This window comes from Artibeus jamaicensis, unplaced genomic scaffold (genome assembly GCF_021234435.1).
Source record: "Artibeus jamaicensis isolate MK-2021 breed Jamaican fruit bat unplaced genomic scaffold, CSHL_Jam_final contig_497, whole genome shotgun sequence".
NCBI classification, from domain to species: domain Eukaryota; kingdom Metazoa; phylum Chordata; class Mammalia; order Chiroptera; family Phyllostomidae; genus Artibeus; species Artibeus jamaicensis.
Genome location: NW_026521863.1, coordinates 10,742,553 through 10,768,756, shown reverse-complemented (window position 1 = coordinate 10,768,756; position 26,204 = coordinate 10,742,553). Strand labels below are relative to the sequence as shown.

Here is a 26,204-nt window from a genome sequence, read left to right as displayed (position 1 = left end):
CTGTTTACTGAGTGATGACACCAACCACCAGAGACAGGTAACGCCCCCTAGCTGTGCAGGAGGCACCAAGTGGCAGTTCTAAGTGACAACCACTTTCAGCCTTTACCTCCCTTTCTGTAAAATGGGAATTAAAGTGAGTGCTGACAACATTTCAGCACTTTTTTGAGGGTAAGCACATGGTATGTTACTGACAGCCCAGTGGTCCTGGGAGAGGGTAAGTAGGAATGAGCGCAAACACTCAGCAAGAGCGTTTTATTAATGAAAAGCCCTTCAGGGCTCCCAGTTATTCTTCGTAGGGTGAAATTATGCCCAGTAGTACCAACTCAGTTTGCATTGTTCCATTGCATTGTTTACAAATCTTCTGAGTAATTATCCAGCATTTGTTCCCTATTATTTGAAATGCACGTTTAAAAGCTGAATGTAGAAACTGAGTCCCTGCTGGTTTTGTTCTTTTCCACTTGGCAAAGGTTGATTGATTTTATTTTTCTTTTGGCCTGTGTTTCTTAGCGGCTTGAAATGAGCATGGCTTTTTTTTGTTTACTTCTTTGCCCACATTGTGAATAATAGAATCACTCTGAGAACAGGGTGCGCAGTGTAATTTCTGTGGCAGAGTCTGCGAAGGGAGGGGGGCCTGGTATAAATGTGGAATTTGACATTGTCTTAGCTTCATTTTCTCAGACGTTGGAACTGTTTGGGGGGAGTTATTTTTTTTTCCACGATGAAAACTCACACATTCTCCTAAAAGGTACTGTTAAACACGGCAAACCTGTAAAAAATGAATGAAAAATGTTAAATTAAATGAAATGAAAAAATAGAAAGTAAAGGTATAGAAATGGAAATACAGGAAACTGCTATGTTGTGGTCTGCTTTGATTATATGCGCATGCAGTGTATGAATGGGCTTGAATGGACGAATTCATAGAAATGATGAAGGAAAATTAATCCATTGGAGTGGTTCTCAACTCTTGATGATGCAGCCATTCCAGGGGCTGGGGGACCTGAAGGTCTGTGACCCATTGTGCGTTCTTGGCTTTGTGCAGGAAAGAATTCAAAGTCAAGCCAGCATGAAGTTTAAAATGGACCGGAGATGATTAGTGAAGCCATGACACAGGGAATGAGCTACTCCACAGACAGAGCAGCCTCTCCTTAGCAGAATTTGCTTCCTTTGTTGAGGTTCATTTAATCGGGGCATGGGGTATTCAATAAGGGGGAGGAATTTCAGCATCTTCCTGAGAAAGGGGCAGAGATCTTTCAGAGGAGCTGCGGAGGTTGGCCACTTTGTGTCCTTAAATGGGTTTTCAGGGTCTGATCATGGAGATGCAAGGTGTGTTGCTTAGCATGCTAGTGTGTTACAACGAGGCTAGCGGTTACCGTTAGGTGCAGTTAGCCACCATGCCCTGCTGGATTGAGCTGGTGTTTGCTGGTTTTCAGCCATAAATCCAGTGAGGGGCAGTCTTTCTTCTTCTTGATGGCTCCTGTAGCTTTCATCGATGGCAGCTGTTCTGCAACATGCCTATATCATTGCTGCACATCAGAAGCACTGGAAGTTTAAAACAAAAATTGATGCTTGGGTCTCTCTTCAGAAATCAGAATGTGTGTGGGTATGGTTTAGGCGCAGACACTTGTGAAGACTCCTCAGTTGTAGCCAGGATTGAGAATTACTGAGAACTAGTAGGAAAACGTTCCTGGAGGTGTCAGTCTCCAGGCATGGGGGTTTAGCCTAGCACCAGACACCGGCCCGACGCACATTTGTGATTTTATTAAGCACTCAATAGGCCTCTTCGGGCACTGCTCTCAAGCTGTCTGGTGCTTCCTCACTTGCAAGAACACAACACAGCTTTTCTTCAGTTGGGCTGGAGCACTTGCAAGACTATGAAGATGTTGAATGAAATGGTCTGAAATAGTATTGATTGGCTTTGTTTAAGTTGTAGTAAAAACGATATGCTTCCCAAGGTCCTGATTCAAATGTGGAAAGGTTGTAGTTTGAGTGGGGATGACATGTCTATTTTGTATCTCGAAGGCATTACACTTGGCCTTGAGCTGGCTGTCTTTCCCTGTGCAATTCAAAGGATGCCACACGTCTCAAATGTGACCCACTTCCTTCCTTTGACGTGGCCTAAAAGTGCCCTAGGGAAGAGAAATCACATTATCTTGGGAAGGTAATGTGCAGACACATAGACTTGTTACTTTAGCTTACACCTGTTAGACTCTTACATCCTCTGTGCTCTGTGAGAATGGGACTCAGACAAAGGCCTGTGTTTGGGGTGCCGGGGGAGGTACCAGCCAGGAGCGGGGAAAGCAAAGCCAGATGCATCAGATCACAGGGCGATTATGAGCCTCTGAGAAGAGGGAGGGAATGGACCCTAAGAGGCCAAATGGAAGGGGCATGATACTGGCATCCAGTGTCACCAAGCCAGAGTCAGTCATCAAAGTTTCAAGTACCATTTATATACCAGTGACCTTCAAATTTACATTTCCATGCAAGCCCTTCCTATTGACCTCCAGTCGTCAACTTGACACATCCATTTGGCTGTCTAATTTGACATCTCACATTTAACATGTCTAAAACTGGACTCTGGAATCCCCTCTGCCCCCAAACCAGCACCTGCTGGGAGGTGTTCCTTGTCTCCATAAATGACAGCTCCATAGAAGGGTTCTGGAGACCAGCAGGCTCAGAGGCCTCCTGGCCTTCTCTCTTTCTCCTTGGATGTCCAGTCTATTGGCAAACCTGTTGGCTTTACCCCGCCTTTCAGGTGAACCCAGAATGTAACAGCTCAGCGCCACCTACCACCACCACCCTGCTCCAGCACCGCTGTTGCCTGGCCGGCCTGCTGTCTGGTCCCCACCTGTCCCATCTCCCACCCACACTCTGGTCTACGCTGACCAGCTGTGGTGAGCCTTTTCCAACATGAGTCACATGGTGCCAGTCCTGCTCAAGACCTCCCAGCGGTTTTCCACTGTACTCAGGGTGAATGCTGGTCCCCTGTGGGTGGCCTCCGAGGCCCTGCACTGCCATGTCCTCCTCTCCCCTTGCAGGTGTTCATTCAGCCACTCCAGCTTTCTTCCTGTTGGGGACACTCCTGCCTTTGCACTTGGTAGTGTTCTGGGCTGTTGCGTGCCCCAGATGCTCTTTCCCCAGAGCACTGCTTGTTTCCTCACCTTCTTCAGGTGTTTGCTCAATGTCACCTTCTTGAGTCACCTTGTCTGATCATCCCACTTAGAAACGCAACCCTTGCCCCTGTGCTTCAAGCCCCCTATTCCCTGCTTCCCCTTCACCTTTGCACTTGTCACCACTGGACCTTCTCTCTCTGTTTAATTCATTGCTTAGCTTGAATATAAACCCCATGAGACCAGGTTCTTTTGTCCATTTTTTAATTGCTATGTGCTCAACACCTAGAACAGTAGCTAGCACATTGTGGGCACTCACTAAATCATTACTCGTGGATGAGACACATGGCTCGGTGTCCTCAGTAATCTCTAAAATCCTGTCCCAGTGACTGGGTTTGCTTGGCTTCTCTATTACCGAATCTTGGCTATGTGCCCGAGACTCCCACAGGTGGAACTTCCCACCACAGAGAAGAACCAATAGGCTCTTCCCACAACAGGGAGAGCCTATTGTGCAATCTTTTCAACTCTCCTGCCCCTCTGGAACTCTGCCAATTGCCAGGGACACTGGCTGGTCACTTTCTTGTCTCTGCTCAGTCAGCCAGTTGGGGTCTTTGTTTGAACCCTTCCTCTCTGGACCCACCTCCTGACTGAGACCACATGTAGGTTCACACTCTTACTTTTCTCTTGAGCAAGTGTTCCTAGCCCTGGCCAACTGCTCATCTCCTGGAATTTTGATCCATCAGCCAGTCCCCCTCCTGTTTGAGCATCCCTTTGAACAACTCTGAATTACCCGTCGGGCTGGCTCTGCACAGCAGACCACACGCATCATGATTCTTTCTAAGGTTGTGCTGGGAGCGTGAGGAGGGGGCCAAAGTGCTTTGTTGCTCTGAAATGACTGGGGAGGCCCTGGTGGACCCTAATGGGGGATGGGCAGCCACAGATGAGGGAGGGCCCTTTTCTCCTCTGGCTTCTCCTAACTCTAAACCTCACCCCAGAGCCCAGACTGTTGATCTTGTGATATAGAAGCTTCTGGAAGCAGGACTGAGAATGGAAACTGGAGCTTGTTCCTGGACTATTTCACAACACTGTTCTCCAGGAAGAGAAAAAAAAAAGCCTCAAAAGCCTCGTTCTCTTTATCCCCAGTGTTACATAACCTAACATTTTCCATGCTGGTTGAAATAAATACCCTTTCTTTGCCTAAATAAATAGGGCACAAACTCTTGGGGTAGTCTGCTTCCTCTTCATGAGCACTTCCGAGGGATCCAGCTGCTTCTGTGGGCTTCATGGAGGTCCACAGCTCACCTCCAGTCCTTCTGAAAGGGTGACTTCTGCCAAAACACCTCTTCCATGGCCCCACCAGTAGCTCGCAAAGACCCACAGGCCACAGTGGTGGCGACTCTGGGAGACAGGCTTACCACGAGGCCCTGGGGCTCTCTGCAGTGGGACATGTGTTGCTCCTGCTGTTTAGCTTTAGTGCAGAAATGCCACACAAAGCGCCGGACAAGGCGGCTTAAAATACCCAGAGCGACTAACAGAAATGGATCAACTGTCTGTTCTGCCTGTAGAGGAAACCAGTTACCCGATAACTTGGTATCTGACCCTTTATGTCCTAGTATAGGTTTTTAAAGAAAAGTATATATATATTTTAGAGAGAGGATATGGAAGAGCAAGAGAGAGAGGAGAGAGAGAGAGATCTCAATTTGTTGTTGCATATTGTTTTCATTGGCTGAATCTTGTATGTGCCCGGGTGGGGAATCGAACCTTGGCATATCCCATGATGCTCTACACAACTGAGCTATCCAGCCAGAACCTTCAAGTACAGGTTTTTGATTTTCCCATGGAACATTTGATAATTGTCCCATGCCCAAATAACTCTTCCTGCAGTCTGCCATTTGATCCATCCACCCCTTTGTTTTTACCCTCTTTTCTTTGTTTTCCTGTGTGAGGAAAATACATAGCAGCCTTGAACTGGGCAGCCGAGGCTAACCCAGTCCATGCTCTTCTGTTCACTTTTGCATCTTTCCTTTCCCTGAAAATGAAGCTCTGGTTTGAGAGGGAAGGACAGAATTGGGTCTTTTTGAGGTGAGGCCCCTGCGTCACTCATTCTCAACTCCAGGGGCCGCCTCATCTCCAACTTGGTAATTTCTGAGCAGACCTAAAATTTTGAAAATCTTCAGAAGGAAAGGAGAATGTTCTGTGGGTTATTTTTTTGTGGTAGTTTTTGAGTTGTTAGTTTTTAAGATCAGTACTTTTTAATAGAAACAACTTGGCCATAAATCTGTCACCAAATGTTGAGACACATTAAAACAAAATTTAATGAGAAAAAAAAGATCATTCTGGAGTTTTATAAGTAGAATGTTCAAAAATGAGAAATGACTATCTTCATTTATTTTACAAGAAAGATTTTAAAACTTTACTAATTTGATAAAAGGTGCTAATTTTGAGAAAGAAAAGTAATCATATAGGCAATGTTAACTTCCTAAACATGTTAAAAACTAAAAAAGAAATATAATGCTATGGATGATAGCATATTAAACATCACATTTACAAGGCCAATGCATTCCTTTAGTATGCTGTGTTTCATTAAGCTTCTTAAAGATTCAGACACACTTTCTGGAGACTGTTCTCAGAAACACGCACAAAGGTTCACGTGCCCAAAAGGCTAGGTCTGATTCAGAAGATTCAACCCCCAGAAAACTTCCATGTGGATCTTTGCTTTCCAGGTGGAGGGTGCAGTGAGCAAACCAGGAAAGGCCAGAAAGGTTTTCTGAAAGAGCAGAGCAACTACACAGTAATCAACAAAGATTCAGCGCTGAGCAAAATGATGGCAAACACGTTCCTTGCCCAAATAATGGCACAAAATTATACTTGTATTAGTATCCATTTTAAGCACATTTTGCATTAGGGTAATCTAGTGAACCAAATGCTCGCTTTTTATTTGCTATTATTTTCTTATGTTACCTAGTGCCAACACTGCGCAATTGAAATCTGCTATGTCTTGTCTCTAATGTAATTATCTAGTTTTGTTCCTTGTTTCCTATGTTTTTATTTTTTTGCCTGTTGTCCCTATTCCAAGGACCTTTGGGGAAAGTAGTTTCCAGTATAGATTTTTACATTGCAGAAGCTTTGCAAATCCATATAGGGATGTCCTTGGGGCTGAAGCTACTCAGTGCCCGGAAGATGGTCAATCTCTACCTTTTTCATTGCTTGGAGAGCAAGGTGAATGTACGTCTCCTTGGATAATGGGGATGATAGAAGGATGTGGATTGAAGATGGATAGGACTTTCTGTCCCTTTTATTCAAACTGGGATATATTTGCATAAAAAAATCCGTGTCTAGGCATTTTGTGAGTTTGGCCACCCATCTAGATGGAGTAAGACACGTGCCCAGGTAACGTACAATCACTCGATTGTAGGAGGCATGGAAGACACATGAAAGTGACTCAGCACCAGACAAAACTTGCCGTTTACCTAAGAGCGTTACCAAGTGTTCAGTAAAAGTGTTTCAGTTCTGATGCATCAGTTACCAGATTGTCATACAAGTCATCTGCTAAAGTGTTTATGCCCTTTCCTAGACACAGTATACTCAAGGTCATGTCCCGACATCCTTGCCTGGCACAGAGGAGATGCTTCCTAAGTACTTGTTGCTAGAGGGGAGATGGGTAAGCAGTGTGCTGTGACAACTGAGAGGTGGGTGACAATGTGGCCAGGTTGGGCCATTTGGAAGAGCTCCATGGAGGAGGTGTTCTTTGAGATTAACCTTGAAGCAGTGGCAGGATCAGAACTGATGGGATGGGGGAGAGGCTGGAGCCTAAGCATTGGACACTGGGAGCAGGGAAAGAGGTGCTCGATCTGAGTTGGGGGCTGGAGGGATGGACCACGGCCAGATGATCTGGGTGATGGTGAGTGGTTGGGACTTAACTTGCTCTAGTGATAGCACAATGATGGTGATTAGTCAGGAAGGTAATCTGGTGAAGGTGTGTTTGATGGTCTAGAAATAGAGGCTGGTGGCAGTCAGCCTCTATAGAAGAAGGCTTCAGTAACGATATGGAGAAAAAAAGAGAAGCAGTGGAGACTGGAGATATTTGGGAGGTGGAATCTGCAGTTCTTGTAATCCATTTGTTCGTAGGATGTACGAGCCCAGGAAAAAAGCAGGATGAAAATAACAATAACAAAAATTTTCTCACCCTGCTCTCCATCAACTGTTTTACAACCTGTGGTCCTTTAAAATTTTTCCTTTCTTTGGTGCCAGGTAAATAAGCAGATACTGCAGAACTTGCTAGAAGAGTTGGGTAGCACTGCAGGGTCCGCTGTAGCCACCATGTCAGCCAAGACTGGTGCTGCTGGTGCCAGTCAGAGATGCCAGTGGGAGCGGGGGAGGTGGCTGTGTCACCAGGTGAAGAGTACTCCTCACTCCTCATTATTATCTGGTTTAGGGATCAAAGCTTCCTTTAGCTTTCAATGTCTTACAGAGATTTTTCTTCTGCATTTTGTAGCAATCTCTCATTTCAGTAGGTATTAGGTGTTTGTGCACGATGAGCCACTGACAGAATTGAGACAAATTCTTCCCCGTATTTAGTCATGGCTTTTCTCTGGCCCTGACTCCTTGGCCTTGGATGAAATCTGTCAAGTTTCCTTTTCCCCTTAGAAAGACACCTTAGCCATCCATGCAAGTAAACTACCAGAAGGGCCACTCCTCACTGAATCCTGAGTCCCGTCTTTTCTGAGAAGTGTGTGCATTTGTGTGCCTGGTGACGAAGGCTGAAGGACAAGAGTGGTGGTAAGGGACTGGCGTTTGGGGAGAAGGGCAAAGGGGCATGGTTTTGTGAGGAGTAAAAAGGGTTAGAGAGATATTCTCTTTGCTCAGCAGAGTAAAGAGCTTTTTCATTTTAAACCACTGTATTCTCCAGATGTTATTTCCTTTGTCACCCCAATGAATATGAAAGCCCATTTATTTTCCTAATAATTTTTTTCAATAATTATTTCCTTACCCAGGATGTTCATGACTTGATAGATATTCATTTCTGTATTAAGGCATGTGATTTATGAAGGCAGATTTTAAAGGCCTTTCTATAGGTAAAATGGAAGGTTTAATTGAATTTATTGATCTCTTTGCAAACGTATTTTCTGCCTGACCTTGTATTTGAAGGAACAAACTTTTTCTTTTCTTCTCTATAAGTTTCAATTAGGAAGGTTCAATGTTGAGTAAATGAGAGTAGAGTAATCAAGTATCGGTCATATTAAAGCTATTTTCAAATAATCTGGACTTGTACATTGAAAACAGGACTGCTGGATTTTTGTGCTTTTTGCTAAAAGACTAACAAACAAACAAATAACTCCCTCCAAAAAGCCAAACAAACTGACAAACCAAAAGAAAACAAAACAAAAAACTGGTACCTGTGATCCAAGATGAGATTTCAGTTACCCTCTTTAGATGGCATGAGACAGACTCCATTAAATGCCTGGTCATAGGGGTTGTGGAGGAGTTTGTGTGATGTCCAAATCCCACCGGTAAGCAGTGCAGCTGTAGCCAGACCCCACCCTGTGCTCACGGGCCAGGGCCCCCTATTTGTGCATCCTGGCTCACTGCTTTCTCTGTCCCTGCATACTTGCACTTGCTAAGGGCCTTTGCTTACTACGGTCTTCACTCTACCCAAGACTTCCTTTCTGTCTGTGTGTCTCACTGGCTCTGTCTTGGTTCCCAAAATTTATACCCTCAAGAGCTTGAATGTGATTAGTCGAGTTTATCTTTTCACACTAGGTCATGTCCTTGGTCACTGGCCTATCTCGGTCAGGTGTTTATCTTAAGCCCAATTAGCTGTGAGCTGAGCTGGGGGCTGCGTGTCATATGGGTGTGACTTGGTTGTCTGGGGAGATGAGTGAGTGGGTTCTCAGTACTGGTTGAGGCAGGAAGAGTCCCCATTCTGACTGCACTTCACGGGGAAAACCAGGAGCTCAGAGCAGCTTTGGTGGTGTGGTGGGATCCGGGTAGTGTGTAGAGCAGCGCTCGGTTTCCATCTGCAAATTTCCATTCCACGTCTCTGCTGACCAGGACATGTGAAGAATCTGTGCCATTAACTATATAATTGAGTCCCAAACTCTGCTATCAGCTGCGTGTCAGACAAAAGCACACATGCCAAATCAAAAACCTGATTTTCATTTTGGCCTGCCTCACCCAGATCACAGAAGCGTTTTGCCTGAATGACCCACCAAAGATTGCACCAATTTTCTGCTTTACTTTGCTTGTGGAGACCAGGCCATTAGTGGTCCCTTCTGGAACAACACAGCACATTAAATGAAGGCAGGAACCTGGGAAGCTTTCTAGAATAGTATTGTATAGCTTTGCTTAAATTGGTCTTTTCTTCTTATTTGTTTTTTATTATTCAATTTATCAAATAATGGTGAACACAATTTAATTAGGAAGTTTTCACCCCGGCTGGTGTGGCTCAGTGGATTCAGCACTGGCCTGAGAACCAAATGGTCACTGGTTTGATTCCCAGTGAGGGAACATGCCTGGGTTGTGGGTCACATCCTCAGTGGGCGGGGGCAGGGCATGAGAGGCAAGCACACATTGATGTTTCTCTCCCTCCCCTTCTCTCTAAAAATAAATGGGTGGAATCTCTAAAAAAAAAAAAAAAAAAAAGGAAAGTTTTCATCAAAGGAGATTTTTTTCTGTAAGAAAGCACAGAATGTTTAAAAATAATCTCAGTCCAAGAAAGCACAGAATATTTAAAAATAATGTTAGTCCAAGCAGACACTTTAATTTTTAGTGATTTCAGTAGAATGATAAATTTTAAGAGGATTTATAAATACATTTTGTATCAGTTTGTAGAAACTATTCTTGCTCATTCACTGATAACCTCTCTATTTCTTTCTTCCCGTGAAGACATATGTAAACATGTGTGTTCCCACAGTATGTCCTTGTGTGCTGGTTCCGATTCCACAGTGGAGCGTTAAAATCTTGGGCGCCTGACTTGACCACCTGATTCCAGCTGACTCCAGCTGTGAAATGTTGGTGTAGAGACTTAATCTTGGTATCCCATGGTTTCCTCATTTGTAAAATGGGTTCACAGCAGCCCCTACCTCATGGAGTTCTTATGAAGGTACTTAGAAGAGTATTTGACCTCTCCTATGTGCCCAGAAGACATTTGCTATGATTTTTATTCTCTCTCTTGAGAAAGCCCCTTTTGGGAATGCAAACAGGTACCACTGACAGTCTCTTAAGGATAATTAGTCTAATTTATTTTATAGTATACAGTTATATTTTCTAATGAAAAGAAAATAATCTATAACCTTCAGTTCAGAAGCTACCGGTAGTGTCTTGTTTTGAGAACTGTTGCTGTAAGTAATTTTATTCTCTGTATTGATGTACACAAATGAGTTTAACGGAAGCTAAATGCTGTTTGAAAAGCATAGTTCACCCATTTTGTCAAATAAAATAATTGAAGGGTTTAATTAATTTTGAAAAAGCTACTTTGCTTTCAATGAATTTAAACTGTTCAAAACATTTTATTGAAGCAAAAAAACCCAGTCTGCTGGCAGAAATCATAATAAGACTAAGGAAAAGGTAATAACCCCCCATACAAAGCATTAGTATGTGTGATTGTTCTTTTTGCGAGTGAATCTTATTGCGATTTCATGTTTCTTAAATTAAAATTAAACACTTTACTTATTAGCTAAAATGTATCCTGCCTTATGCTCCCTATATTCTGTGGAAACTAATCTCAGGCAAATTTGCGTATTCAAGTCATTTTGTGGGTAACTCACAAGTACAGAGAAGATTGAAGACAGTTCAAATCCTTTCTTTCAAAATGTTTGAAAGCGGTGATTATGAGAATTTTTTCCTTTTCTAAGCCGATGTTGAGACTCACCTGTTGCCCTACAGATGTGAACCTTCCCTCGGACACTCCGGGGTGACTGGCAGCACCAGAGACTCCTCCCCTTCACCGTCTGTCCCGTTCTCACGTCCAGAGCACCAGCCTTTTCAAAGATCCGTAGAGTAGAAAATCATACTATATATTTTAAAGGTCCTTTATGATACACAGGGCATAAACCACAGCAGACTTTATAAGGTATTACCATTCCAGTATTATTTTAAGAAATTCCAATTTTGCTTTTTAGCCCCCCCCCTTTTTTTTTACTTCCAAATGTTTATCTCAGGGTAAACAAAACACAACACCCACAAACTCTTAAATGGCTGCAGGAAATGCCAGATGGTTTATGGAAAGATCGAATGACAGAAGGACAGGCTTCAGAGAGAAGCCGAGCCTCTGCAGGTTACTGAAGCCAAGACCCTAATCAAATCAGCGACAAGCCCTGGGGAGCCAGCTGTTCAGTCAATGGCCGAACGAGAGTTACAAAAATGCTCACAAGAGACGGACCCTCGTGCTTGCTCTTAGCTATAACTCATTTTGGATGCATTAAATTTATGTTCTGAATGAATGCTTTATTATTATTATTTTTGCCCCAAACGGCATGTCTGTCTGGACTTCAGGCTTTATTAGAAGTGAGGAGAAAATCAACTGGATTACAGAAAAAAAATTCAGGCAGATTAAGCAGATTGCTTACCCTGTGAAACATCTGCCTTGACTGAGGGGCTAAGAAAGTTGGAGTCAGGCCTTGCTAGGAGCGAGGATGGCCACCCCCTCCTCTATTCTGTAAGGAGATTTTCCATTCCTAGTCAAATGGTGGTGCTAGTTCTTTAGTTTTGAGTTACTGCATTTCCTAATTTCATGGTCATAACAGCCTCCTGTCTTTCTGCCTCAGAGCCGATTTCACCAAAACTGAAAATGCGGGCTCCTTGCTCAGACGCTTCTTAACGGGCTCGAAAGGTTAAGGTTCCTTCCTCTTGCCCATGCCATAGCATAAGAAGACAGTCTTTGAGTGACATTCTTCTCAAGTACGTACTCCTGTTTGTTCTCTTTCAGTTTATTATTTTTTTTCTTTTTGCTCTATGTGCTACTATTTACAAGCATGAGGTAACTTTAGAGCTCCCCTCCCATGTGCCAAGATGTTCCTTTTTCTTTTAATGCGCCAGGGATATTTGCAAAGTTGCTGGCAAGTGTTACTACGACGTGAAAAGGTTAAATCTAAACTTGGTACTGTGGAAATTCACTTTTGGAATAATATTTAGCTGATTCACAGGGCAATAGGACTGCAGCCCTGATAGGCTCTCTGCCTGCCTTGGATTGTGGATTTATTGGGTCCAGCTCTCGCTGAGAGGAACTGTGTTGGGGAAATGTGTCGGAATGTTGAAAGGTATTAATGGGACTGGTGGTGGGCTAGCCTGAACACACTACCTGTTTTTCTAATCTCCCGTGCCGTAATTTACACGAGTTAGATCTAAGCAATCTGAATAAGCCATTATTTGTTCCCAGAAGACAGTCAAGTTTTCTGAAAAGCTGTGCAATCGAGCAATGCAAGAGTGAGACACCCCGTCTTTGCCCTGAGATGTTAGGCAAATTATTTCGGGTCCTGCTGCCACAGTTTGGTCTGCTGTGAAAAAGCGATCAGTCACTGTCTGCGGCCGAGTGGTGCGTTCGTGCATGACTCCCCCACACTGCAGTGTGCTCCTCGGGTAGTGATGTGGCAGCCACCGAAGACAGGGCAGGATACTTTCAGTTTTGTTAGAGGAGTGCCACCGGCTGCAGGAAATGTGCGATAGGTTGTAAGTTTCATGCTTTGTCGAGAGGGTAACCGTTTCTTGTTTTCTCAGGCATGCCCAACATGATTTCTTGTTTTTAACCCTAGAAAAGGGTTGAGCTTTATCAGGACCTGGGCCCTGGCACCGATGCCTGTTCCAAGGGGCCGGGTTTCTATGGGTTGTATGGATCCGATCGAATCAGCTTGGAGAGAGGAAGTCCAAGGCGGAGATTGCTGGGAAAATCATCCGGGTTTGAATGTGTTTTGATATGCGTATACACACACATGTACATATACGTATGTGTGTATATAAATATATACATGAAATTGGATGGGAACTTCTGAGATCTAGGGTTCAGAACCCATTTCTACGCAATACAATTCCTTCCTATTTCTCAAATTTGCAAGTGCTCGTTTGGATTTTATTAATACCCTGTGGATCCAGCCCCTGGATAGGCCTCGCATGTGTGGCTCTGAAACCCCAGAGGATAGACACAATATTGCAGAAGTTGTTAGATTTTCAGAGAAATTAAAAACAAAAATAATGTAAATATCAGAGATGTGCCATGTAGGGGAAAAAGCAACATTCTGAATATGAATATAAATGCTCTCTTTATGAGCAGGATATTTTCCTGAGATCCATGGAGATATTTGTTTTGTTTTATTGCTTTCAGTCAAGGAGAAGGAGAAAGCTCACATGTTTTAAACTCGTAGTAAGAACCAAGTTAAATGATTGTCCTTCATTTCAATCAACTCCGTGTCTTTCATTCAGTTTAGGGTTTAGAGGTAGGTGCTGTCTGCCTTCCCCTCAGCTATAACTCTAAATCTCGATACAATAGAAACACTCACCCCGGGTGCCTATGAAACAGTTTTGTGTTGTTATGTGTGGATTCCCTGAGTATTAGTCTGTGATGGGTTAGTCCCGTCGGTCACAACAACTGCTGGGGCCCAGGGCCCCAGCTGAAGCCCAGGGCCCCAGCTGAAGCCCAGTGGCTGGGGTTCAGTTTGCTTTGGACAGAGAACAGCTCTATTTCACAGTTGCTGATTGTCTAAAAAAAAAAAAAAAACAGGCAAGAATGACAGTGACTGAGCTCCAGGCAGGCTGTCCACATTATTTGTACAATATCCATGGCCCGTACTTCATTGATGTCGGTTGAGATGTGGTCTTGCCCACTCATCTTTATTAGGACTTGTACCATCTTGTCACCCCGAAAAGTATTTTGCTAGAAAGTTGACACTTCTGCTCAGGTCTTCCATAGCAGTAACTCGTTGGTGAGGACTTAGACATTAGGTCATTGAATTCAAATCCACAGGAGATGCCTGAGTTCATAGCTCCCTCCGCTGTCTAGCTGTACAATTTCACCCCTGGCCCCAAATTCTTCATCCGAGAAGAAGGGATGTTAGGAGTAACTGCCAGATATAATTGTATGGAGTAAATAAGATAAAATCACTCATTACACTATTTGCAGTCTTCAAGTGTTAGAAACTCATTTTTGTTCCAAACCTAGTTCAGTGCCTGGTAATAAATGTTGTCTGAATAAATGACCAGAACTCATGGTCAGCACTGTAGCTTGTAAGAGTTTGTGTCCATCTGACTGTAACTGGGAACCTGTCCTGAGTAAAAAGGATAAAAAATTTACCCAGCTGAGTGTGCCACTTACCGACATGCTGTTGCTTTTGAAATGAGCGTGAACGGTTAGAAGAGAAAGCAGAGGAAGCGCCAACATCCTTCTCTCCATTATTCCTCTCCTTTGTGATGAGAAGAGTAACAAAGAAAAGGACAGATTCTTACTGTGATGAGTACGTCAAAAACGTATTACATTGGTTTTGACATCAGAAGAAGAGTTTTACTTAGTTTTTGGGCAAGAGCTGACTCTATGCACATGTAGTTGTGTACTTGAACTTATAATTCAACTTGAAGCCAAAGACCTGGGAGAGCGCCTCTCTCTCACTGTCTCTGTAGCAATTATTTAGTGCTGGTGAGGCAGTAGTGATAGCAATTATATTAGCACCTGCTATTTAGGCAGCACTTACTTCGGGCAATGCTTTTTGTAGGCATTATCACATTTAATCTTGACAGTGATCTTAACTGGTAAATAATATAATGATCCCAATTTTACAAATGAGGAAACTAAGACTTTACAAAGTTAGGTAATGTGTCCAATGTTAGACTGCTTTATAAATGACAGTTCTAAAACTCAAAGATATATTTAGCTACTTTGAAAGTTCTTGCCCTCAGCTATTACTTGATACAATATTAATTTCTAGAGTTTTTGATCAATATGATCTTGGCCTTGAAGAAGCAAGCTGAGCATCTTAGCCTTCTCTAAGCTTTTGTAGCTTCCTCTGTAAAAGGGGAATAATGGTATCTGACTTACAGAAATTGGCTGGCTAGTGATGAAATCTAAATGAAGTATGTAAGAGAGCTTTGTAAGAAGTTGTTTTATAAAGTGCAAGTTTTTATATGCAAGGTCTAAACTATTACTTAGTTCTGTGTGAAATCTTGTCACCGAGTGACTGAGAGTAACCCGGTGCGGGGCTATGAGACACGTGTGAGAGGCGGATGGATGTGTTCCAAAGGACCCGGGGGCTGTGCATTCCTCCCAGCCACACGGCAGAACTTGAATGTGAGTATGGCAGGCAGGCTGGGCAGGGTTTAGGAGGGATGATGGTAGATTGACTCAGAGAGCCTGCTGGTCACCTCCTCTGGTAATCCTACCCCTGGGTCACCCTGCAGTCCTCAGAGGCTCCCTGACTTCTCTGAGAGGACAAGTGCCCTTCCCTAGCCTTCTGTTGTGAAAAGCCACTGTGATGCTTATTGCCTGGGTAATACCTGGAGTTTAACTATTTTTTTTAACCCTGGCCTTCAGAAGCTTAATCTGGCTTCACGCTCCTATTTTTAGCTGCTCCAACTCTCAGGTTTTGGGGGTTTCTTGCTAAGAATGTATACAAAGGGGGTACAGTCTTCTAGCTCCCCTTTCTTGCCTCCTTGAAGATAGAACCCCAGTCCTTTGTGGGCACTGCCTATCACAAGGGGGAAGAGATTGCGGGGCCACAACCCCACAACCGAACAGCAGTCCTGGGGAAGCTGAAGTGTGAGACCTGCTTATAGGATGTAAACACGGTTCCTGTTCCGGGGTCCCGCCCTTTGCTGGGATAAGAGATCGCCACTGAGTTTTTGGTATTTCTTTTTCCTCTGATGCCATCTAACTGTTCTCGTTTTAAATGGCTAGCAGCTGGGGTCCCTGAGCACTCCTCTGCCCTGCCCCCCAGGTTTGCTCATAAGGGCCCCTCAAAGCCTTTTTGCAAATGGATAATCTGCATTTCCGAGACCTCTCCTCCCCCTGTGTTCATATAAGTGGCCTCATCGGGACTGTTTCCTTTCTGAATTTCAGTGAAGACACTAAAAGACCCACAAGAAATTTTGAGTTTATTTCACAGAAAACATTTGTCTTTTGTACTCTTGTTTTTATTTACTGTAGCCAATCATTGGTCAGGATTCATTTTCTTAAAACCAAGTACAGAGAAGTATTTAATAAAGATGATCACATCATAGATATAATCTATTTTAATATATTTCACTTTAAAACTATGTGACAAATACAGTATACATTTTTTTTAAATATGGAAGTTTGAAAATCCTTCTTGCACTGAGTTTTACAAAAAGATATTTAGACATCAGGGTTAGTCAGAATCTAATATAGTTCAACTTGACACACACTTTTAAACTCTGCTCCTGATTTTATTTAAGGAATGAGTAATATTTACAAGGCCCAGGCTGTGGTTTATTAAGATCTGTCCCAGAGTCTCTGCTCCCAGCCAGAAAATGCCTCAAGTGCAGAGCTGGGGTTTGCTCAGACCTGCACTCCAGTGCCTTGGGAAGGGCTGGGGTACACAGGGAACTGGGGACATAAGCACTGTGAGCAATAGAGCCTGAGGTGTTCTTTTGTTCCTGGGCATCACTACCCCTTATAGTCAGTAAGGCACCTAATATGACATCGAGTTACTGCACAATGGCTAGAATATGTACTGTAGGCTACAGTGTCACATAGTATAATGTGCAGGATAGAATGTGATGAGCGCTTTGGGAGTGATGAGCACCGTGGTGTGGCAGCACAGAGGGGCAATTATTTCTGGTTAAGGGGAAAATAGGGAAGGGGCGGGGCATAGCAAAGATGAAGGCGATGGTCAGGGATGGTTTCACTTAGGAAGTGATAATTGTTCATGACCTTAAAGATGGGTAATACTAATACAGGAAGATATAAGGACAGGGAGGACCATTAGCAAAGCTGTAGGGATAATGGTTTTGGGGAATCATTCGCCAGCCTGACAAGAATACCAGGGAGAAGTGTGCAGGGAGGTGGTAGGAGATAATTGAGGAATGAAGTTAATGTTACAGTTTTGGACTTGCCAGTGCTGGCAGTAAAGATTTTGGAGTAGGACTGGAATGACTTAAAAACTTCACTTCAGTCTTCACAGTATTTTTCTAAGGTTTTCAGGTGAAAAGTGAATACATCAATTTGGAGGTGATTAGAAGAGTTCAAGAGGAATGATACAATTTAAAAAATCATTAAGACTCGCTCTTTGAAATGATTGTTTATGGTTGAGCAGATGATTTCATTTCAAAGTGACTCGCGGAGAAAGAAGTAAGTTTGGAGTCAAAAGAAATTACTCTGCTACTGATGTGCTGAGTAACCTGAGCAAACAACATGCACGCCAGTGCTCTGTTTTCCCATCTGTAAAGTGGACACAATAACTACCAGACTCCCATCAGAGATTCTGCTAGTGATACACTGAAGACTAAGTGATGGAACTTTAAAAAGTAACACACCTCATATATGTGTGAAAAGCTATTAACTTAGAATATTTTTTAAGTAAAATTATTTTATTTGGACAAAATAAATTCAAAAGCAAATCATTCATATTTCTATTAGATTAGATTAGATTACAATTATAATTTATTTATAATAATTAAATATGTACTTCATATTCTGCCAATATCATGATATTCTGTTTATTGTCATTCTGTAGTATAATTTGAAGTCAGGGACGTGTGTTTTTGTTCTTTTTTCTCAGGATTGCTTTGGCTACTTGAGATCTTTTGTAATTTTTTTTCTATTTCTTTAAAAAAATGCCATTGGGATTTTGATGGGAATTATATAAATTCATATTGCTTTGGGTGATATGGCCCTTTTAATTATGTTAATTGTTCTAATTCATGAGCATGGAATATCTTTCCATTTCTTTGTATCTTTTTCAATTTCTTTTAATAAATGCAATATAAAGTAAATAAATAGGTACTTTGAATTGGATAATGAACAAGTCTTTTAAAAATTCACTGTGGCAAGAATACTTAATATGAGATCTAACCTCACTTTATGCATACGATATATTTTGTTGACTACATGTACAGTGTTGTACAGTAAATCTCTAGCACTTATTCATCTTACTTAGCCAAACTTTATGCCTATTGATTAATTACTTCCACTTTTCTGCCTTTCCAGCCCCTGGTAACCACCATGCCAGCCTCTGATTTTATGAGTTTGACTATTTATTTATTTATTTATAAAGATTTTATTTATTTATTTTTGGACACAGGAGAAGGAAAGGAGAAAGAGAGACAGACATGTGCCCTGACTGGGAATTGAACCAGCAACCTTTTGGTTCACAAACCTGGGCTCAATCCACTGAACTACACCAGCCAGGGCCATTTTGACTATTTTAGATGCCTCACCTAAGTGGAATGATGCAATAGTTGTGTTTCTGTGACAGTTTATTTCACTTAGCATAATGCTTTCCAGTTCTATACATGTTGCCTCATATTGCAGAATTTACTTCTTTTTAAGGTTGAGCACTATTCCATTGTATGTATATACCATACTTTCTTTAGTCATTCAAGTTGATGGGCATTTATGTTGTTTTCACATAAACAAACCCTTTTGAAAAGGGCTGACATAAACATCGGAGTGCTAGTACCCCTCCCAGATCCTGGTTTCAATTCTTTTGAGTATATGCCCAGAAGCAGGATTGCTGGGTCATCTGGCAGTTTCATTTTTTTTTTCATTTTTATTTTTTTGAAGAACCTCTATACTCTTTTTCATAACAACTGTACCATTTTTTATTCTCCTGGAGACTGTGCCAGGGTTCTGATTTCTCCACATCTTCACCAGCACTTGTCTTTAGTGTTTTTGAAAATAGCCATTCAGTGAGAGTGATACCTAGTGTGGTTTTGATTTTTATTTTTCTGATGATTAGTGATGAGGAACATTTTTTTCATGTAACTCTTGGTTCTCTGTATGTCTTTTTGGAAAAATGTCTATTGAAGTCCTTAAGTTTTAAATTAGATTATCAGTTTTTCTGTTATTGAGTGGTTGAGTTGTATCAGTTCCTTATGTATTTGGGAGATTAATTCCTTATCAGACATATGGTTTGCAAATATTTTATCCCATTATATAAGTTTTGTTTTCATTCTATTTATTTATTTTTTTAAAAAATATTTTATTTATTTATTTTAGAGAGAGGGGAAGGAAGTGAGAGAGAAAGGGAGAGGAACATTGATGTGAAAGAGAAACATTGATTGGTTGACTCTTGCACCCCCAACCAGAGGCCCGGCCTATAAACCAGGCATGTGCCCTGACTGGGAATAGAACCAGCAACCTTTTGGTTTCAGGGATCACACCCAACTCCCTGAGCTACACCAGTCAGGGCTCATTCTTTTTCTTTTTTTCCTTTGTTGTGCAGACTCTTTTTAGTTTGATATAATCACACTCATTTATTTTGTTCTTATTGCCTATGCTTTTGGTGTCATATCCATGAAATCATTTTCAAGTTCACTGTTTTCTGTTAGGAGTTTTACAGTTTCAAGCCTTACATTTAAGTCTTTAACTGATTTTGAGTTTATTTTTATGTATTGTGTAAAATAGTATCCAATTTCATTCTTTTATGTGTGCAAATCTAGTTTTCCCAACACCATTGTTGAAGATCAATTGGCTGTATATGTAGGGATTTATTTAGGACTCTCTATTCTGTTCTATTGGTTTACACGGCTTTCTTTATGCCAGTACCACACCGTTTTGATGACTGTAGCTTCATAATATATACTTGAAACTAGGAAGTGTTGTACCTCTGGCTTTGTTTGAATAAGTCTGATTGTTGAGGCCCCATTTGCCTCATCAACTGAATGGAGGCATTGGACTAGGTAGCTCTATGGTCCCTGTGGCTATAACATAATATAACTGTACAGTTCTTGCTTCAGCAGTCTCCATTTAGAACGGCGAGTTGAAATACTGATATAAGCATGATCAAAGCCATAGGTATCTGTTTTGGGTATAAAAGAAAGACATGTTATTATTCTATTGATTTATGTGCCTTATGCTTAAGGGAATGGGGGTACCGAATCTGGTGATTTGAGGATAGAGGGAAGATATCAGATTGTACTTTCTCTTTTCCTCTTTTTTTCTTCTAAAGAGAAATAAAATGTAAGATTGCCAATTTAAAAAAAGTCAAACATTTATTGGGTGTTAGGGGAAGGCCAAACCCACTAAATAATTAAGCTTTTTAATTTTTAAATTTCTAAAAGATTTCACATATTTATTTCTAGAGAGAAGGGAAGAAAGGGAGTAAGAGAGGGAGAGAAACATCAGTGTGTGGTTGCCTCTTGTGCACCCCTTACTGGGGACCTGTCCTGCAACACAGCCATGTGCCCTGACTAGGAATCGAACTGGCAACCCTTTGGTTCACTGGATGGCACTCAATCCACTGAGCCACACCAACCAGGGCTCAAACCCAGTGAGTAATTTAATGTCAGTTACAATACATCTCAAATGATGATGCTGTACACCTGAGAATGTTTCATGGGTGACAATGCCTGGGCTTTGTATTTTAAGCTGAGAAGTACAAGGAGAGGGTGACATTATAACATTGAACATGAAGAATGCTGTTCATGTCAGTTTCTTGGTCTAGTCCTCCAGATCATGGAGGCTTCACAAATCAAGGTGCTTTGAATCTGGTTCGAGAAGGAAAAGATTCATAGAAAAATATTTTCTAGGAAAGGAAAAAGCATAAAGCAAAGGTCTCCTGTTTACTATGGCACTCAGGTTGCATAAGCAATATTAATGTAGTTGAGTAGTAATCATTCAGAGCAGTTCACAAATTATTCGTGTTTAGGCTATGCGGGGCTCTTGCTTCCCTTCCTTCTCACCACCTGGCTTCAATCCATTTTACTCCTCCCTCAGCACTTGGAATACAAGCAAAATTTAAGTGTGCCAATTTTCTGCTTGTTAGCAGTCATGGTAATATGTTTAGTAGGGAAAGGGATTTATACTGTTAACTAGAGGGAGGTTTTTGGATTGTTTGAAGCTTTAATTTGTTGATGGTGTTCCAAGAATCTACTACCACTGATATTTGAGAATTGAGTCCATTAGATAAGTTTGTAGATTTACAAAAGTACAGCTTAACAAGGACTGCAATTGACTTCTTTATCCAGCTCTTGAGTTCGAAATTTATTGCCAATTTTATTTATCAGACTCATTCTCAGAGGAGTGGTTTTTGCTGTGGCCACAAGGAAACATCTGTGAGCTTAAACCTTAGAGGCATATGGCCAGTTAGAACATTTGGCATATAAAGCTTAGATTGCAGAAGAAGAAAATTAATCAAGGAAACCCTTAAAAATATCAGGAAGGCAACTGAAAAATGTCTTATCAGACAAACTGAAGTACTGAGTTCATGTTAATTAAGAAATGTCCGAATCCATAATGAATCAAGCAGGAGTGTCATATTATGGCAAGTTTGGAAGTTGATGTCAATCTCTACCACTAGGATTTATGGCAGATTATATAATGGAATCCTGAGTTCTAAGAGATCAAAGGAAAATGCTGGCTCTTTCTTCCATTCTCTAAGGTCAAGCCTACCCAACAAGAAGCCAAGTGGAGAACTGAGCAATTATCTGAAGTGGGTAGTAGAGATGGCCAAGCCCAGATAATACATACCCAGAAAGTCACCATGGAGGGATAATGTGGATTGAAAATAGAAGGGAGGGTAAAATATCAAACAATTTGGTCAGTGTTCAACGTCTAAATTGATTAGATAACAACTAATTGCTTGCTTCATGTAATTGTTTAGAATGAGCCTAAAAGACTGGGGTTAAAAAATTAAAAGAAGATGAGTTCATAACAAAGGATGTTGCATATATTTTGCAAAATTTCTCTCTATCTGTGTTACTCTCTGTGACATGTCTAATTCTGAATATTTCCAGGGGTTGGATTTAACTATTTTAGACCAAGGGGTCAAGGTGGTTGAAGAAGCTCATATAATCTGTAGACTCACATGGAGAAAAATTTTCTTTTTTAGATTAATTGAATGTTAGCCTTTTTACCCTGACAGCATATGTTTATGAATTTTCCATTGGAAACTTTGATTCTTTTGTATCTTTATTATTTCTGCATGTGACAATTTGTGTGACATCCCCTTGATTTTAAAGGGGATGAAGGAAACATAGTCAATGAAGGACACAAGCCCACCAGAATAGAATGTACATTACTTTTGGTTTTAAAAAACTGCCAAAGTCTCAGATCCATATGGTATTTTTTTTTCTACTTGATGTGGAAACCATAAACTGCTTCCTCTGAGCAGATGTTTCCTAGACCTAAAATATAGTTATCAGTCCATTGGGCCCTAGGAATCTGTCATTGGGTACCTGCTAACCCTGAAGACTCCTTAATTCAATGTTAAACTTTCTGGTTTTTTTTTTTAATTGAGAAAAAGTTTATAAATTAGATTCATTGCTGCATGGAAGAAAAAAATAGTCATGCTAGTCTTAGATGAGAAAACAAAGTTAAGACATTAAACAAGTATTTTTTTACTCTATTAAGTTTTATGTATTTGAAGCCATTCGATTGCAGTTTACAAACAAAAAAAAGCCCAGGGTCTTTTTCAATATCTCATGCTGCTGATGTTTAAAACCCACAGTGGAAATTGCCCATGGAATATTCCTGAAGCACTCTAAGGGAGTCTATTGGCACAACTTATAATACAAAGTAAAAACTGAGGACAAATTTTATGCGCAAGTAAAGATTAAGAAAGGCTTTTTATAAGTTGCAGGACAAAAGTACGTATTAGGTGGCATTGCTAAATTCCTCACTAGTTTTGGGCAGTGACTGCTTTTCCCATCCCATAGCTACATCTGCGTCTCTGTGGTAAACCCCACCAACAGCTATTGCAAAGGCAACTCTGCTGATGAACACTGTCGAACATGACTTTTTGCTCTAATGGCACAATTGATCTATAGGAACGGAAGTCATCCTGTAGACCTGAGTGGACTTAGTAGGTGGTGGCCTATGCATTTTGTGTACATGCTTATTAATGATGTCAATGGTAGTAACTTATGCCCTACTCGGTTTTGTAAAATAACACGATCAAGAAATCTGGGCTGAGCAGACAAGTGAAACATTGATTCTTTCAGTGCATACTGCTAAGTGAGGCTGCTTTTATGTTTAAGCACTTGTTTTATTTAAGTGAGAGATCAAATCAGCTTTAATTAAGGAAATCTTTAGAAACTACCCATTCCATCCTTTTATTCCCTCCTAAAAACAAATGAAGACAAAAGCCAGAAAGACTAGAGCACAAAAACTTCTGCACATTTCCTAGGACTGTAGGACTGAATCTTAGCACAGCTCTTTTGAGAAAGGATGCAGATATTGATCTGAATTTTGAATCACTACTGAGTTATGTGTGAACATATTAGTTTCCTCTTTCTTTCTCCTGACTTCTTCCATGTGAATACATAAGTCCTAATTTGGCTATTTGGTTTGGAGACTAATTTTTTCATTTACTTTCTTTGATTATGAAGCCTGGCTTGCCAGGGGCTTAGCAGTACATCTCGTGTCTGATGGACATTACACACATGCTTCTTGGAGTGAAGGCTATGACCTATGGGCTAACCCATTAAATAACCCCCTCCATACACTGTGCAGTTGAAGATTCTTTATATGGTATTGGGGAGGTGAAGGAATTTATCTAAGTGATCAACAGTATATTCTACATGCAGAAAACCCAAATTAAAAAAATCTTTTTTATTTCATTCTTGTGTCCCTCAGACCTTTACCATAGCTGCTAACAAGTGAAAATATTTTCTGATTTGCATTTTAAAAACTCCTCTTGCCATTTGCATGGTGTTAATGAGAAGCAAAATGTTGGTGTGTGTTTAATTTAACCCCCCAAAAGGAAAAAACCTTTAGAATATAGACTTTGTATACTCAGTTACCCACCCAGACATAGAGATATGATTCGTACATTTTTGATCATTGAGAAGCATGTCTATTGAATTTATTATTGAAAGTGACAAGTAGAAGTTGCGTAAGGAAAAAATACCTATTAGGTGGACACGTAGCCATCTCCTTTGCATTTGTGATCACTAAGTGATCACGCCATTTTTATTTACAATTTAAAAAAGAAAATAACTTTCTGACCTTCAAGTCCATTTCTTGTTTCCCCCACAGACCATTTCTAAACTAGTTAGCGAACTTCTGGAAAGGCCATGTGTATAGTACAATGGAGGGACAAGTTGTGACCATTGCCAAAAGCCAATTTGAGAGGCTGTGTATTTATTTTAGCACTTTGTGGGCATGTGATGTAAAAGATTAAAAGCCTTTCTGATTTGTAAATACCATGCTAACTTTCAAAGTGCTCAATAGCACAGGAAGTCTGAGTCAATCGATCAACCCGTGTGGTTTATTTTTATGTAAACTGCCCAGTTGCAAGGGGGGGGGCTGGGGGAGCTGTGGTGTGGGACACAGGTTGTCTGCCATCAGCTAAAGATGCCATGGACTGAGCCTGGCTTCATGAAGGGCCACATGGCATATACTGCTTAGTGTGGTAACTTCCTCATTGCAGAGCTGGCCTGTTTCAGTGAAGTATTTTAGGGACATTTCGGTTGGGCTTCGTCTTCCCTGCTATATAGGAAATGAAGGTTTCTAGGCAAAGACTTGATTTAGTGACTAAGCAAAATGTTAAATAATGTCAGTAGTTCCAGGCTTTGCCACTGTCCTCAGAAGTGCACTGGGACTGGTCGGGCCAGTCTTCTGAGGGTGACTGTTCTTGGGGAATCGGGACCAACCCCCAGGACCTCTTCTCTAAGGGCATGGCTGATGCCACGCTGCTTGGAAGCTCCTGAGAAAGCTCTCTGACACAGGAATTTTAAACAGCTGTCGTCCTAACCCTGCACTAAGGGTCTGAATGTTGTGTTTTGTGCCGACCACCCAAAGACCAACCACCTTTCATCACCATCTATTGGCTCCCTTTCCCCTTTACTTCCTGCCCCCCATGCAGATCAGGTCGTGTCAGAGTATTCACTTGAAACCTGTATGATCTCAAGCAATGTCACTGTAATAAATTTAATTAAAAAAGAATCTGAGCAGCTGTGAATGAATGCTTATGTGAATCATAGACTGCTAACAGCGTGAACTGAGGTAGCTTCCACTTCCAAGGACAGAATGCCTGTAGCTATTTGCCAGTTCAGTGCAGACAGCTAGTTTGGAGAGCAAGGAGAAATCAATAAAGGAGGAGGAAGGAAGGAAAAGGTTTTTTTAAAGCAAATAAATGAGTCCTTTACCCGACTGGGGCTGGGAAAAGTAGAATTGTGCAACTCACTAGGAGTTTTTAAATATGCTACTCCCTTTCTTGCTTTTTGTGTTTCTACACACTTGGCAGTGTCTGAGTGGCCTTATATCTGAAGCTGATTATTCCAGAAAGATCTAAGGAAGTGCTGTTGCTGGGACTTTGAGAGAGGTCTGGGACAAATGCTTGGGATTCCAGATGCCATTGAACTCATTGTGCATCAATTGGCACAACTGTATCATTTAGGGAACAGTACCAGAATCACATTTCTCCACTTTTATTGCCTATTTCTTAACGACACCTAACACTAGTGTTCTCCTACTCCAAAAGATATTTGTCTCTATTAATATTAATTATTGGTCTTATGTATAAAAAATTAAAGGGACAAATAATAAAATGCATAAAATATGTTAGTAGGTTAGTGTCATGCTCTTATGTGGGGTTGTTCCCCAATCTTTCCCTTCCTTCCTTCCTTCCTTCCTTCCTTCCTTCCTTCCTTCCTTCCTTCCTTCCTTCCTTCCTTCCTTCCTCCCTCCCTCCCTCCCTCCCTCCCTCCCTCCCTTCCTCCCTCCCTTTCTCTCCCTCTTTCTTTCATACAACTCTCAGGTTACAAAATTCAATTCTTTAAAGTCCTATTTATTTTATGATTTACTTTGGTCATTTTTGGAGTCAGTTCAGCCAAGTAATTAATGTAATGAGAGTAATACGACCTGTACTTATTGACCACATTTTCTGTTGGCCTTGGTACTTTGTGCCTTACAGAGAATAGCTTAGTTATTACAACATCTCTAGGAATAGGGATCATCATACCCATTTTCTAGGGAAGCAAACCAAGGCTCAGAGA

The 26,204-nt window shown here is 41.4% G+C and overlaps 1 protein-coding gene across 3 annotated transcripts in view; it reads left to right on the top strand.

The window, feature by feature from the left end:
* ESR1 (estrogen receptor 1) overlaps positions 1-26,204 on the top strand; it is a 370,527-nt gene that overhangs the window by 14,077 nt on the left and 330,246 nt on the right. The window contains exon 1 of one of the 3 annotated variants that reach the window (XM_053668793.1): positions 10,698-12,005. The exons of the other annotated variants lie outside the window; for them this stretch is intronic. The gene's annotated coding sequence lies outside the window, so the exon portion shown is untranslated. Of the gene's footprint in view, positions 1-10,697; positions 12,006-26,204 lie in introns of those variants that run through there. 3 annotated transcript variants of the gene reach the window in all.